This window comes from Bubalus kerabau, chromosome 3, assembly GCF_029407905.1.
Source record: "Bubalus kerabau isolate K-KA32 ecotype Philippines breed swamp buffalo chromosome 3, PCC_UOA_SB_1v2, whole genome shotgun sequence".
NCBI lineage: Eukaryota > Metazoa > Chordata > Mammalia > Artiodactyla > Bovidae > Bubalus > Bubalus kerabau.
The window spans coordinates 173,848,172-173,863,301 of NC_073626.1; the positions used below are offsets into that span (position 1 = coordinate 173,848,172).

General features: G+C 43.8%; 1 protein-coding gene across 13 annotated transcripts in view; it reads left to right on the top strand.

Annotated features, from left to right (window-relative positions):
- Nucleotides 1–15,130, top strand: part of DIS3L2 (DIS3 like 3'-5' exoribonuclease 2) — a 392,221-nt gene that overhangs the window by 160,315 nt on the left and 216,776 nt on the right. The gene's annotated exons all lie outside the window — the stretch shown is intronic.

Here is a 15,130-nt window from a genome sequence, read left to right on the forward strand (position 1 = left end):
TTTGATTAGTTTGATCTCCTTGAAGTCCAGGAGACTCAAGAGTCTTCTCCAACACCACAGTTCAAAAACATCAATTCTTTGGCTCTCAGCCTTCTTTATAGTCCAGCTCTCACATCCATACATGACTACTGGAAAAACCATAGCTTTGACTGGACAGACCTTTGTTGACAAAGTAATGTCTCTGCTATTTAATATGCTGTTTAGGTTGGTTTTCAGATACTGCTTTAAAAAAAAAACCTCAAAAATGAATGAGTCACCTCTATCAGTTTAAGTGGAACCAGCCTCCCACCCCTGCACCCCTTTCACTAGGCCCCTGAGTCAAGCTCAGCTGCCTTAGTGAAGTCTCTCAGCTCTGCCTGCAGTTAGTTGACCCCTGTCTGGCCTGTCCCCTCCACTCTGACTCATTTGCTTGAGCCAGAGGCAGCAGTCGAGTATGAACTTGATAGGCTCGACTTGGAAGCTGATGTTCATTTCTACCCTTCTCATTTCAAGGCTGTCTTAATATCTGCTTCTGCAGACTGAACTACTATATTCTCAATTCTGCAGTTCACCTAGGTCTCCCTGTACCTACTATTGCAGGTATAAATGCTCCTTGAGCCCACCCTGGAGCAGTGAGGCCAGGATCCAAACCTGTCTGGCCAGTCGTTTGCATCTCCACCAGGGAAGGAGGAGCCAACAAAATGTGGCAGCGCTCCTACTAGGAAACAAAAAAGTACTGAACAAAAGCTTTTGCCAGTCATTCTTGCCTCTTAGTGCTTCATTTTCCTTATTTGTTAAAAAAAAAAAAACACTTGAGAATAAATACCTGCCTTGAGTTCTTCACAGGTTCTTACATAAATCAAATGAGGTAATGGAAGGGAAAATACCTTGAAAGGGATAAATCATAACATTGAGTTATGGGCCTTTTCCAAATCATTTTTTTTTTTGAAGCCTGTTACCTCTTAAAGCAACAAGTGTCAAATGAGTTTTCCTGTAGAGGTTCTCATACCACATGATGTCAGTGATGAGCTCTAACGGCTCTTTACAGCTGTCCTTGTCCACCAGGGGCCTCCTGCCTGTCTCTCCAGCTTATGTTCTTGGTCCTGCCCACTCAGACCTCACCTCCAACCAAAGTGGACCTTGTATTGTCCCTGAGCACCCACTTCCCTCTTCCATCTTGGTGTCTGCATGCCTCTTTTCTGCCGAGAATGCTGCCTAATTCCCCAACTCTTCCTCTGAAAATTCCTCTAACCTTGACATTCCTCTAATGTCAACTGTCATTTGAAGTGTATATTAATTATCACTGTGTAACAAATTTGCCACAAGCTTAGTGGCTTAATAGAACACGTTTACTATCTCACATCTTCCTGTCCCACTGACTTATCCCACTGTAGGTCAGTAGAACATAGTAAGAAATATGTACTTGGCTTCTGCCTCTGGCTCCTGATGGGCTTCCCTGGTGGCTCAGCTGGTAAACAATCCACCCGCAATGAGGGAGACTGGGTTCAATCCCTGGGGTTGGGAAGATCCCCTGGAGAAGGGAACAGCTACCCACTCCATTATTCTGGCCTGGAGAATTCCATGGATTGTATAGTCCATGGGGTCGCAAAGAGTCAGACATGACTGAGTGACTTTCACTTCTGGTTCCTGACACAGAGCTCCTAAAGACCTTGGAATTTCCTGAGTGATAGGGGTGCTTGTTCTCATATTTGGCCTTTGACCCTGGTTCCTTGACACAGAGTTCCTAAAACCCTTGTAATTTCCCAAGTAATGGTGGTAATAGGAGCATCTTAACAGAGCTCCTACATCTCTTGGAATTTCCCAAGTGGTAGGAGCATTTACTGTTCTATGCGGCAAGTCTTGGTGGACTCCTGGATAGCTTCAGGATGGGGCTGTTCATGAAATGATTCTAACCATTTCACACAATGGTTAGAAGCTTGACATTTTCAGCCCTACTGCCATCCTTCAGGGAGCAGAGAGCAACTGAAGGTTGAGTTAATAATTGCTGATGCCTACGTGGTGAAGCCTTCATAAAAAGTCCTGAACTGTGGGGTTTGGAGAGCTTATGGCTTGGTGAATACATCCACATCCTGGAAGGGTGGTGTACCACTCTACTCCATGGGGACAGAAGCTCCTGTGCTTGGGGTCCTTCTGGGCCTCCAGTGTCCCTCTCTGGCTGTATCCTTTATACTAAGCAAGTCAATATAAGTTAAGTGCTGCCCTGGTTTCTGTGATGACTCATCAGTCATAATGATGACAGATTATCAGACCTAAGGGTGGGGCCATGGGAACCCCTCCATTTGTGGCCAACTCAAAGTGTAGGGTATCTGGAGACCCACAGCTTGTGTTTGGTGTCTGAAGTGGGCAGGGGCAGTTTTGTGGGACTGAGCCCTTCACTTGTAAAGCCTGTGCTAATCCCAGATAGTTAGTGTCAGGACTGAATTAAAATGTAGGACGAGCAGGCAGTGTCCACAGAGAACTGGAGACGTGCTTGGTGTGGAAACCCATACAATTGGTATCCTAAGTGTCGTGAGTAGAGGAAACGAGGTTCCCCTTTGGTCAGGAATCCGGGCATGGCCCAGCACAGTCCTCTGCTTCAGGGTTTCTCACAGGTTGCAGTCAAGGTGTTGGTCATCAGAAGGCTCTACTGGGGAAGGGTCTTCTTCCAAGTTTATGTGGTTGTTGGCTGGCCTCAGTTCCTGGTGGGCTTTTGGACTGAGCACCTGTTTCCTTGCCAGCTGCTGCCATGGGTCTCTCTGAATGGTAGCAGGCTTCATCAGATCCAGCAAGGGACAGAGTCTGTTATTAAGTGGACGTTACAGCCTCTTGGAACCTAATCATGGAAGTGACACCATGTTGTCTTGGCCATGTTCTGTTGATTAGAAGCAAGTCATCGTCCTGCCTACTCTCAGAGGGAGGAGGGAGTTATGTCATAGTGTGAAGAGCAGGAGGTGTGAGGGTCATTGGGGGCCCTCTTTAGAGTCCACTCACCACAAGAGGTTTTCCCCATGAGCCTGTACTTACTTCTTCCAACTAAATGTGTGATCTTTCCTTTCTGTGACTTCTTTTTTTCTGTGTGTGAGTCTTCTTTACAGCTACTTTTTTGTTTTTTTCAGTTCACTTTCCATGACTGATATTATTGGGGTTGAGTATTTCCTTTGTTTCCCTCATATAACTATTTTTGCTCACCTTTCATCTACTTCTAACCTCCAGAACAAAGTCTTGTACTCAGGAAATGTTCTGCAAAAGATTATTCTTTCCTCCTTTGAAACTGAAGAAGGACCAAACTAGTTGCTCTCCTGTCTAACACCTGAATCCTTTTTCTCCGTAGCAGCCACACAGGATCCATTATCAAACCTTCAGATTTGCCAATTAGGCATCAGAAGCAGTGACTCATCCACGTCTATATAACCTGGCAGCAGTGATCTGCCTGATTTGCATTTAGAACTATTCTTGTTACCTTATTAAGGAGAAGAAATTTTCCGTTAAAGAAGCTTCAAACATTAGCTACTTTTGAGTGGTGCATTGTTCCATTTGCTGGGGGCTTGATGGCTCTCAGGAATGACGTAACCTCTAAGAATTTTTTTCTTCTTTAAACTGTTTTCTTTTGCCTGGTAATGATTATTTTGGAGCCCTGCCATTTTTAGGTATTTAATAGTAACAACTGAATTGATAAAGGGGGCTGGTTCTTTAGAAGCAGCATTTTAATTCTTCCCTTTTGCCCAAGCAGTGAGCTGCATCTTATTATCCCTGTTGGAAATGTTCAAGAGGATGAAATGTCATATGTGCTTTAAGTGACTTAGAACATGAAATATATATGTGTATATATATATATGTTTGCTGTATGTGGGGTCCAGGCTCAAAACACAGGGAAACTCATTTTCTTTAGCTGCCTATGCTTTGAGGCCAGTCTCTACCCTCTACAATAGCACAGCACCTTTTTCAGTTTTTGAAGTTTTGATGGATAGCTAATCTTTAGAAGGCAGGTAAAGAAACATTAGTCAGACACTGTTATTTCAGGTACTGAAAAGTAACAGGTCAAGCTTGGTCCCTTTAAGAAAAACTCAGATGGAAGTCAGCTTAAACTTGGAGGAGTCATTCATCTGTGGGGAAAAATGCAGAATTAGATGGGAGCACATAAGTATGTGTGCCTACATTTTGGGTCTTTGGGGAGCCATGAAGCTCAAAACCAATTAAAGCTTTAGTAGAGAGAAATTTAAAAGTGGTTTCTCCTAAGGCAAGGGAAAGATTTGGAGCAGAGCGTACTCAAAGAAAAGCAATGTTGATGATGTAATTAATACAGTTAACAGCTGGAAATGGGAATTGGTGCAAAGCCCCATTTGAGAAGACCCTGTGAAGGACTCAAGTTTGGGCCCCCAAAGTCACTGTATCCAGGGCACAGCTTCAACTCAGGAACCTGAGCGTATCTTCATGGTCAGCCTGGTGAGAAGGGTGACCAAGTCCTGCCACAGTGAGTCCCCCCGTTCTTCATCTCTCATCAGTCTATGAATTAGAACAAGGAAGGGAACTGATTGGTGAAGGAATTTTGTTGTTTTCCTTTTAATGCTGGAGAGTTAGCATTCTTTTCATTCATTTATTCATCTTGTTACTCTTGTGTGAAATCCTTCTTTCCCAGTCTATACACATCTGTCTACTTTCAGACAGTGTTATCATCTGATTGATAATCCCAACCTCTGCCCCAAGATGTAGAACTGGATCTCCAGCTTGAGTGGAGGAGGTAGTCACACTTATATCCCATAGTCACCCAAACTCAGGATGGGCCCAGGAGTTGATCAACTTCTCCTAGTATCTTATAAAGGCACATCTCTCTAAAATCATGTTTTCTTTTTCATTCTCCCTCCCACTGTTGTTGTTCAGTCACCCAGTCGTGTTCGACTCTTTGCGACCCCATGGACTGCAGCAAGTAATCACTTCCATTAATGCTGTTCAAATCTTGAAGGTTCTGAGGCATCATGGGAAGAGGGTGAGATTTAGGATTGAATCCTGCCCTTGTCATTTCCTAGCTGGTATCCACAAGCAAGCGTTTTATTTAATTTTCGTGATCCTCAGTTCCTGAACAATCTTTTAGAGCCTCATCTCTAAAATTGGCATGATAATTGTGCCTACCTCATTGGAATATTGGAGAATACTACATGCGAGGGCATATAAGTCCCCTAACCCAGTGCCAGATGTGTGCCACAGGTGCTCAGTAACTAGTTACCATCACTGTTTTGAATTCATGGAGCACAGTGCCCGGCATGTTCAGGGCTGCTGTCTGAGGATGCCATTTGTTTGTAATCCCCCCCTGGGGTTGTGAAGCCTAGCTCTGAACGTATTAGGTATTCTCTGCCTGCCCTAGCACTTTGCAGCAGATGAATTGGCTTCTGTGTTTCAAAAGGCAAGAGCTGTCACCCACCCACTTCCCCTGTGGAACCCCCTCAACTTTTCAGCGCCAGACAGAGCAACTGGCTTGTGTCCAGGCTCATCCCCCACCTGATTTATTTTGATGCAGGGAAGGCGGGCTCTCTCTGTCCTGCTGCCTGAGGTTAGTCCTTCCCTCTGGTTCTGGATCCTATCCCTTCCTGCCCAGGGTCCCCTCCCTTTCTTCATGGTGCCCTCTTCAACCACACCTTCCTTACTGATTCTTTCCTATCAGCAATTAACTGTGTTCAGGCCTCTCTTATCTTAAAAGCATAAAAGGAACCGTGTTGTGATTTCCTTCTCCCCCACAGCTTCCACCCTGTGCCGCGCCCACCTTCACAGCCAGCCTTCCGGAGCCTGGTGCACGCACACCCTCGACCCCCCAGTTCCCACGCCCCGTGTTCTGCTTCACTCCATTTCCTCCTGTGACCTTGTCACCACGTACACCCTGCCGACCATACTTTCCTTATTGAGAGGCTTGCTTTCTTTGGCTCCTCTGACTTCACATTTGCCTGATCGTTCTCCTACCTTTTCTGATCATGCCTTACTTTCCTTTGCAGACTCTTCTACTTGTGCTTTCTTAATGCTGTTCCTGCTGTTGTTCCTAGGACCGCTCTGCTCTGGACTCTCTTCCCTTCTGATTCTGAACCATTTCCAAGGGAACTGGTCTATTTGTTCATCAGTCCTGTGTACACGTTTCAGTTCAGTTCAGTTCAGTCGCTCAGTCGTGTCTGACTCTGCGACCCCATGAATCTCAGCATGCCAGGCCTCCCTGTCCATCACCAACTCCCGGAGTTCACTCAGACTCACGTCCATCAAGTCAGTGATGCCATCCAGCCATCTCATCCTTTGTGGTCCCCTTCTCCTCCTGCCCCCAATCCCTCCCAGCATCAGAGTCTTTTCCAATGAGTCAACTCTTCGCATGAGGTGGCCAAAGTACTGGAGTTTCAGCTTTAGCATCATTCCTTCCAAAGAAATCCCAGGGCTGATGATCTTCAGAATGGACTGGTTGGATCTCCTTGCAGTCCAAGGGACTCTCAAGAGTCTTCACCAACACCACAGTTCAAAAGCATCAATTCTTTGGCGCTCAGCCTTTTTCACACATGTAATATGCTCTTTTCTCTCTCCCGCCCAGACCTCTCTCTCTTAAGCATCAGATCTCATAGCCATCGCCTCAGACTCCTCAAGTCCGACTGCACTTAGGTCCCTGCCTGGTTGCCTGAAGACTCTTCCTCTAGCTGGTCAGCGCACAATCGTTTACAGCAGTGGTTCCTCGCTTTAGGGGCCATCAGAGTCCCCTGGGAGGTGTGTTCAGTGGCTCGGCCCTATCCCTGGAGGGTCTGAGTCAGTAGGTCTGGGGTGGGGGTCTGAGAATTTGTCTTTCTAAGAGTTCTCAGGTAATACTGATGTTCCTGGTCGGGGAACTATACTTTGAGAACATCTATTCCAAGGAAATGAGGCAGTCTTTTCCCATTCTTTGTTGTTGTTGTTTAATTGCTGAGTCATATCCAACTCCTTTGCGACCCCATGGACTATATAGCCCGCCAGGCTACTCTGTCCATGGGATTTCCCAGGCAAGAATACTGGAGTGGGTTGCCATTTTCTCCTCTAGGGGATCTTCCTGACCCAGGGATCAAACCCACATCTCTTGCATCTCTTGCATTGGCAGGTGGATTCTTTACCACTGAGCCATAAGGAAGCCCATTCCCATTCCTTACTCTACCCCATGTAATCTCCCCAGCCTCCAGTTTCCCACTAGCATCTGAATAATCTGGTAAGTTTTGCCTTTTAAATACCTCTCTATTTGGAATCCTCCATTCCCTTTGCCACTAGTCTGATTTATTGAAATCACCTGCTACCTGGCCTTTCTGCCTCCAGTTTCACTTCTAAATCTGTTCCCCATTCAGCCACTGGTTAAACCATGAGCTGATTAAACCGTGTCATGTTAGTCCTCTGTATGCTTCCTTCCCTAGCTCTCCATTGCCTTTGGGATAAATCCAAACTTGATGACGTTGACCTAGTCTCTGCCTACTGATGTAGCACCATTTCTTCTCCTTCCTTCCTTTGCACAGAATGCACCTAGCATACAGAAAAGTGCAGGCAATTTAAATACATATTATATAGCAGTTACTGAGTGCTTGCTGTGCTCTAGCCACTGTATATACATTAATTTCATTTACCATTCCCACTAACTCTATAAGATGGGTTACATTTTACAGATGAGGAAATGTGACCCATTTTGTAATGTTGCCATTGTCCTGCGTACCAGTCCCTGTCCAGTCAGTTGTGTTCAGGGTAACAGGGCTGGATTTACTCAGAACTGACTACCAAGAGCTAATGATAATGACTGTGACAACAGCAACATTAATAGTAATATCTAGCAATTTTTGTTAATGTACTTTCTGCCAGGACACTACATGTAAACATAACTTACGTGTACTGTTCCTGATTTCCAAAGGAGGAAGTTGAGAGAGGGAGTAACTTGTTCAAAGTTACAAATTCAAGATCACAGGACCTAGATTTGATTTTAGGTCTTGGGACTCCAAAGCTCATGCTTTTAACCACTCTTGTCATTTCTGTGAATGGAAGCAATGAAGTTATTTAGGGAACTGTTTATCACTTGGCACCTTCTAAAATTTAAAATCCAGAGGTATCTTTCAGTGAATTATACAGTTTTTGGCAACCTTCCTATCTCCTCATTGGAACCCACCCACATTCACCTGTCTTTCTTCTAGATCTTGTCATACTGTGGTGAGAAGACTTTAGGCTTGGATCTTACTGGGTTCTGATACCACCTCTATTAACCATCTCCTTGGATGAACCCTGGGATAAGTTATTTTACCTCTGTGAACTGCTGATTGCTCTAAAAACCAGAATAGTAATGCTTCCGTCATGGGGTTGCTGAGAATCAGGGTGAGAATGCCCGGCTCTTCTCTGCACCCCTTGTGCTTCTGCTTCATGTAGCGCTGGGCCCTGTCACAGTACCCTCCTTCTGTGTTTCCTGCTCAGGTTACTATTGTCCCTCTCCTGTCCTCTCTTCTGTCACTGCTCACTAGGCTCTACGCTCCCACCTGAAAAATATTTCTAAGATACAAACCTTAGTGACTTTCTGTTGATAGTAATGGTTGATGGTTACTCAGTCATGTACACTCATACTGAAACAACAAAAAATATTTGGATAAAATACAAAACCAAGACCAAACCAAACCCAATCTTCTTCCCAAAGCAGTAGAGCGCTCATAGGCATTACCATGTTAAAATTGTAATGGAGAACTCATGCAAGAGTGCAGATTTGCCCAGCGGCTGTAGGGGACTGAAATAAAGCCCAGATTTCTCATAAGAAACTGGGACCCCAAAGGACTACACTATCAGGCTGAGGGTAGGACTGAAACATACCTGCTCTCTTGTGAAATTGCAGCCCAGGTTCAAGCTGACTGGATCAACCAAGGAATCGAGTCTTGAACTGGTTTATGGGTTGGTTGTGCCTTGGGGTATCTGGCAAAATCTAGTGGAAACTCTTTCAGAAGGAAGGTTTCTTCAGCCTAGGCCTCAAATTATTCAGTAACCAGTGCATAAATATAACCAGGTACCCAAGGAAACCATACTCAAGGGCAAGAATCATCAGCAACCACAGACAACAGAAACAGCTCTTCATAAATGTCATCACATATTGCAATCATTGCCATCTATAAAAGCTACTGTTTAAGGAAATAAAAGATAAGCTTGAATATATCTGCAAAGAATAGGAAACTGAAATGTGACATAGCAAATTTAAAAAGGAGCCAAATAAAACTTCTAGAAGTAAACATAACAGTAATGAAATTTAAGACTCAGTGGATGAGGAAAGGTATATTAATTAAAAGTTTAAAGAGAAGAACTCAATGGATGAATTTAACAGAAGATTGAATAAAGATGAAGAGAAAGATTAACAAACTGGAAGACAGTAAGAAAAAGTTATCCAGAGTAAAGCATGGCGAAAACAAATAGAAAATGCAGAGGGAGAGGGTTAGAGACATGGAGAATAGAGTGAGGTCTAAATAAGAGACCTGGAAAGGGGATGAGAGAGAAAATGAGCCAAGGTGAAATTTAAAGGTAATGATGGCAATTTCCCATAACAACTGAGATACCAAACTTCAGATTTATGACCAATGATTATATGTAGAATTAAAAAAAAATTCAAACTTAGATACATCAAGATGAAGTTACAGAAAACCAAAGGGAAAATCTCAAAAGCAGCTAGAGAAAAAGACAGATTATCTTCAAAGGAGCAATAGGCTGACCCTTGACTCCTCATCAGATATAGTTCTGATTACATTATTCTCAAATCTTTCCATCCCTACAGGTAAAATACATGCGGTTCAGTGTGAGGCCTTTTGTAGTAGTCTGGTCCCCGCAACATGTTTAGACATAGAGAACCTTTGTTCTTCTCATTTTAGTCTTGATTGTGTACCTTTACACTTGGTTTTCTTCCTTTCTGGAATGCTCTGCATGCCCATACATCTATCCAGCTCCTACTTAGCCCTCCCGTTTCAGCTCAGGACTTCACCATCAAACTCCCTAGCCCCCTTCCTACTGTACTCACCAACTCTGTGTACTTTCAGTAGTGTTTACATTTTGCTTCCCCTTGTGGCTCAGCTGGCAAAGAATCCATCTGCAATGTGGGAGACCTGGTTTCAGTCCCTGGGTTGGGAAGATCCCCTGGAGAAGGGAAAAGCTACCCACTCCGGTATTCTGGCCTGGAGAATTCCATGGACTGTCTAAGTCCATGGGGTTGCAAAGAGTTGGACACTGAGTGACTTTCACTTTCACTTTCCCACACATGAGCTTTCTGAGGACAGAGCCAGGGCCATTTGTAGTGCCTGACACCCCACAGGTACCCAGGACCTTCACTGAGTTGATGCGTCAGGGAACGTTTCACACTCAAGGGCATACCATACTTGCCTTGAGTATGGTATACCATACTTGCCTTGAGTATGGTATACCATACTTGCCTTGAGTATGGTATACCATACTTGCCTTGAGTGGTATGCCCTTGAGCATTTCAGGGAGTCCCATGGCCACTTAAGCAATGTATTTTTTAAAAAACATGGAACTGCGGGGTTTGATTTTTTAATTTAATTTATTTCATTTTATTTTTGATTGTGCTGAGTCTTTGTTGCTGCACGTGGGCTTTCTCTAGTTGTGGCAACCAGTGGCTTCTCTTTGTTGAGGCGCACAGGCTTCTCATTGCAGTGGCTTCTCTTGCTGCAGAGCACAGACTCGAGGGCACTTGGGCTTCAGTAGCTGCAGTAATGGTGGCTCTTGGGCTCTAGAGCTGAGCTCAGTAGTTACGATGCACAGGCTTAGTTGCTTCGTAGCAGGTGGAATCTTCCCAGACCTCGGATTGAACCCGTGTCTCCTGCACTGGCAGGCAGATTCTTATCCACTGTAACACCAAGGAAGTCCTTAAGCAATATCTTGACGTAGGTTTTCATGGCATTTCCCCTGATGCTCTGATTCTTGCTTATGTGGAGAATAGGCTGCCACAGCACCAGGATCTGCCTGTCGTCATCGCCTGCTCTGCCCCTTCGTTACCCCCATTTCCCTGATGAACCTGGCATAACAATATCCGCTCTACCTATTGTGTGAAGTTATGTTGTGGCTCAAACGAGGTGATGTGTGTGAACACACTGTGGACATTCTCTGGCACCAGGTGATTTCAGTAGCTTTACTTCAGAGTAAGAAACTTGCTCGGGCTGGCTAACTTGCAGCACAGAAAATGGGGATAACATGAGTGTTACCTGGCCTGGTGAGGACCTCTATTGTAATTCCTACATTTCACTGGGGCCTGTAAAATAAGTTCTCCTCATTGGCTCATTTTGAGAGATCTGAGGGGAATTATTTTCATGTACCAATTTATATGACAGTTTTCATTGAATTCTTGGTGGAAATTGTAAATTTCTGTGACCACTCAGAGATGGAAAAGCTTAGATTTGTCAGAGTTTGTCACTCTTTGCATTGGAAAGGTTGAACCACCTTTTTTGCCCAATTTCTTGCTTTTTTCTTCACATTGCTTTCACTTATCATCACAGTCTAATCATCTGAAAAGCCGATGAATTTGTCAAGTGTTCAGAATCATCAGCCTTGTCAATCCGTTGCTTATGTATGAGAAGGCCAAATCAGAATCATTTTTAAGTAAGTAACAATGCCAACTCCAGCAGACCATGGTGTTTTACTTTTTGAATGTTTAAAATAGAAGTTTCAGATAATCAGCATAAACAGATTAGGATTTCACTGGATTTTTCCTCAGAGTGTTTCTTGGAGAACATCGTGAGCAGTTGCTGTCCTTGTAGTGTGTCTAGTTTTTAGAAAGTTCTCTTTTTTAGATGAAGAATATTGGTAGTCGCTAGTTTCTAGACATTTTAAGCTAGAAGGGACCACAGAATGCATGGGGCCAGTTCTGCCTTCAGTATGGCAAAACTGAAGACTGTGGGCCACACAGCCTTTTCCTTTGTTGAGGACTGCCAGCAACTCTGCCCTATTCTAGTAATTCATCAAGGAGTTTTATTGTTCTGTCAAAGCATTCTTCCTGATATTCAATCAAAGGTCTTTTAACGTAGCCTCTTTTCTTGTACTAAGTTATTCATAGTGATGCAAACACACTTAGCAACATCCTTCTCAGAAATCTCTCTCAAATTTTGCCTCTGTTCACTCCCACTGCCACTATCTTAATTTAGATTCTGATTGTGTCTTACCTAGCCTGTAAACCCAGCTTTCAAAGATCTCTTTAACTGTTGTGTCTCTGCTCCAGAATACCACCAAATTCAGAGCTATAAAATGCATGTGTCCCTGGCCTTTATAATGCTTGGTAGGATAGTATCTAAACTTATCAGTTTCACTGTAAGGACCTGTGTGTTCGGTTCAGTTCAGTTCAGTTGCTCAGTTGTGTTCGACTCTTTGCAACCCCATGGACTGCAGCTTGCCAGGTTTCCCTGTCCGTCACAAACTCCCGGAGCTTGTTCAAACTCATGTCCATGTGTGTTAGGAAGTATGTTCTGCTGAGAGTGACATTAAATCCTAAAATATCACTGACTTAAATAAGAAGGTTTTTTTTTTTTTTTTTTCTAGTTCACAGAAAAGAACAGAGGTAGACAGGTCAAGTCTTGCAGGATAGCTCCATAGTCTTCAACTGTGCTGTGCTTCTCTGCACAGTAGAATGCACCCTTGTCCTATAGCCTCTAGGACCAAGATGAGTGCCCAAGGGCCAGCTCTCACATCCAGATTCCAGCCAGCAAGAAGGAGGAAAGGAGAAAAGTCTGTGCCTCCATCCTTTAAATTACTACTTTAATCTTCATCTTCCTTTACCACGTCAGGCTCTTTCACAGCTCTGGGCCACTGTACCAGGGCTGACCTTTACCTGGAATGCCTTTCAACTTTCTCTGTTCAAAACATCTGTATATCCTTCAAGTCCCAACTCACTTCCTCAGTGAATTGTTCTTTCTTCCTTAACAGTGACAGTACATTACTCCATACTTGAGCATGTGTCAGTGGTTGAGCTTTATGAACTTACCAGCTGAAGTGACTTGGGTTTGAATTTCTTCTCTGTTGCTTGTGCTGTAAAGTATAAATATGGTTTAGTTCAGTTCAGTCACTCAGCCGTGTCTGACTCTTTGCAACCCCATGGACTGCAGCACACCAGGCCTCCCTGTCCATCACCAACTCCCGGAGTTTACCCAAACTCATGTCCATTGAGTTGGTGATGCCATCCAGCCATCTCATCCTCTGTCGTCCCCTTCTCCTCCCACCTTCAATCTTTCCAGCATCAGGGTCTTTTCAAATGAGTCAGTTCTTTGCATCAGGTGGCCAAAGTATTGGCATTTCAGCTTCAACATCAGTCCTTCCAATGAACACCCAGGACTGATCTCCTTTAGGATGGACTGGTTGAATCTCCTTACAGTCCAAGGGACTCTCAAGAGTCTTCTCCAACACCACAGTTCAAAAGCATCAATTATTCGGCGCTCAGCTTTCTTTATAGTCCAACTCTCACATCCATACATGACTACTGGAAAAACTATAGCCTTGACTAGATGGACCTTTGTTGGCAAAGTAATGTCTCTGGTTTTTAATATGCTATCTAGGTTGGTCATAACTTTCCTTCCAAGGAGTAAGCGTCTTTTAATTTCACGGCTGTATCACCATCTTCAGTGATTTTGGAGCCCCCCAAAATAAAGTCTGCCACTGTTTCCCCATCTATTTGCCCTAAAGCAATGGGGCTGGATGCCATGATCTAGTTTTCTGAATGTTGAGCTTTAAGCCAATTTTTTCACTCTCCTCTTTCACTTTCATCAAGAGGCTCTTTAGTTCTTCACTTTCTTCCATAAGGGTGGTGTCATCTGCATATCTGAGGTTATTGATGTTCTTGGCATATAAATTATACTTTGAGCCAGGGTCCAGATCTCTTTTCTTGAGTTCCAGAACTTCATGTTGAACTGCTTACTCAATATCATCACTTGAAGGTCTCATTGGTGGCTTCTCAAATGGAATCTCCTCCGTAATACTGATTGAACTCCTGATTTTCACCTCCTCTAGTCTTCCCTGTGCCAGCAATTCCTCTATCAACCTAGCTGCAGATATCAGAAAGCTGAAGTAATCCTTCATTTCTTATATGTAATGATCCTCACACTCTCATTTAATTGCCACCAAAGTCTATTAGTTCAGCCCCAAAACATGTCTTAAATTGATCCTTTTAGTTCCATCTCCAGTGCCGGCCTTATAGCACTATCCTCTCATGTCTGGACTTGGCAGTAGCTCTTCACTGGCCTCCCTACATCCACCCTCTTAGGTTGGCCCAATCTCAAGTCAGGCAGTCACTTTCTTGAACAGAATCCTTAGCCAGCTTCCTAATGTATACAGGTTTAAACCCAGGATCCTTAACTTCTGCAGGGCCCCATCTGACTTGACTCCTGTCTACCTCTCATTTCCATTTCTTGCCACGCCTTTTCTTGCTCACGTGCTCTAGCTATTGGTCTTTCCATTCCTTGACCGTGCCTAGGACTTCACACCTCCACCCCTTCCCAAGTACCATGCCCCACCCAGGGTCTTTTGTCCTCTTCCTCACTCCTATGCATACCTCCTCATGTCTCAGCTCAAATGTCACTTGCACACAGGGCCTTTCTGTGACTTCTTAATCTAAATCATATGTTCTCTGTTGTTCCTCCTTGCGAGTGTTCATTCTTAGCATGTATTGCAGTTTATAACTTCATATTGATCAAGTATGTATTTATTGAATATCACTTCAGTGTTAAACTGTATGTTCCCTAAGAGTTGGGATCATCTTTTATTCACACTGAATCCTCAATACCCAGTGCTAATAAATACACATGGAATAAGTGTAATAAACAAATGGTCTTGTGATTAAAGAATGCAGTAGGTTCTTTCATTAAATTGACAGCTTTGCTATTTGATATGCCAAGATGTAGGTTTGTTGGAAACTTATTAAGGTGACTCACTTTTCTAACCTGGCAGTGTGTTTCTTCACATTTATGGAACCTATTTTTGGTGCTTACCTGTAAGGCTACAGGCTTAAGTTTACCTTATAATATTAGAATGCATCTTTGTCTGAACAAGCCTTATTTCTGCCAAGATATCCAGTGCAGCATGCAAGTCTTCCCTGTCCTTCGTTATCTCCTGGAGCTTGCTCAAACTCATGTCTGCTTGGTCAGTGATGCCATCCAACCATCTTATCCTCCTT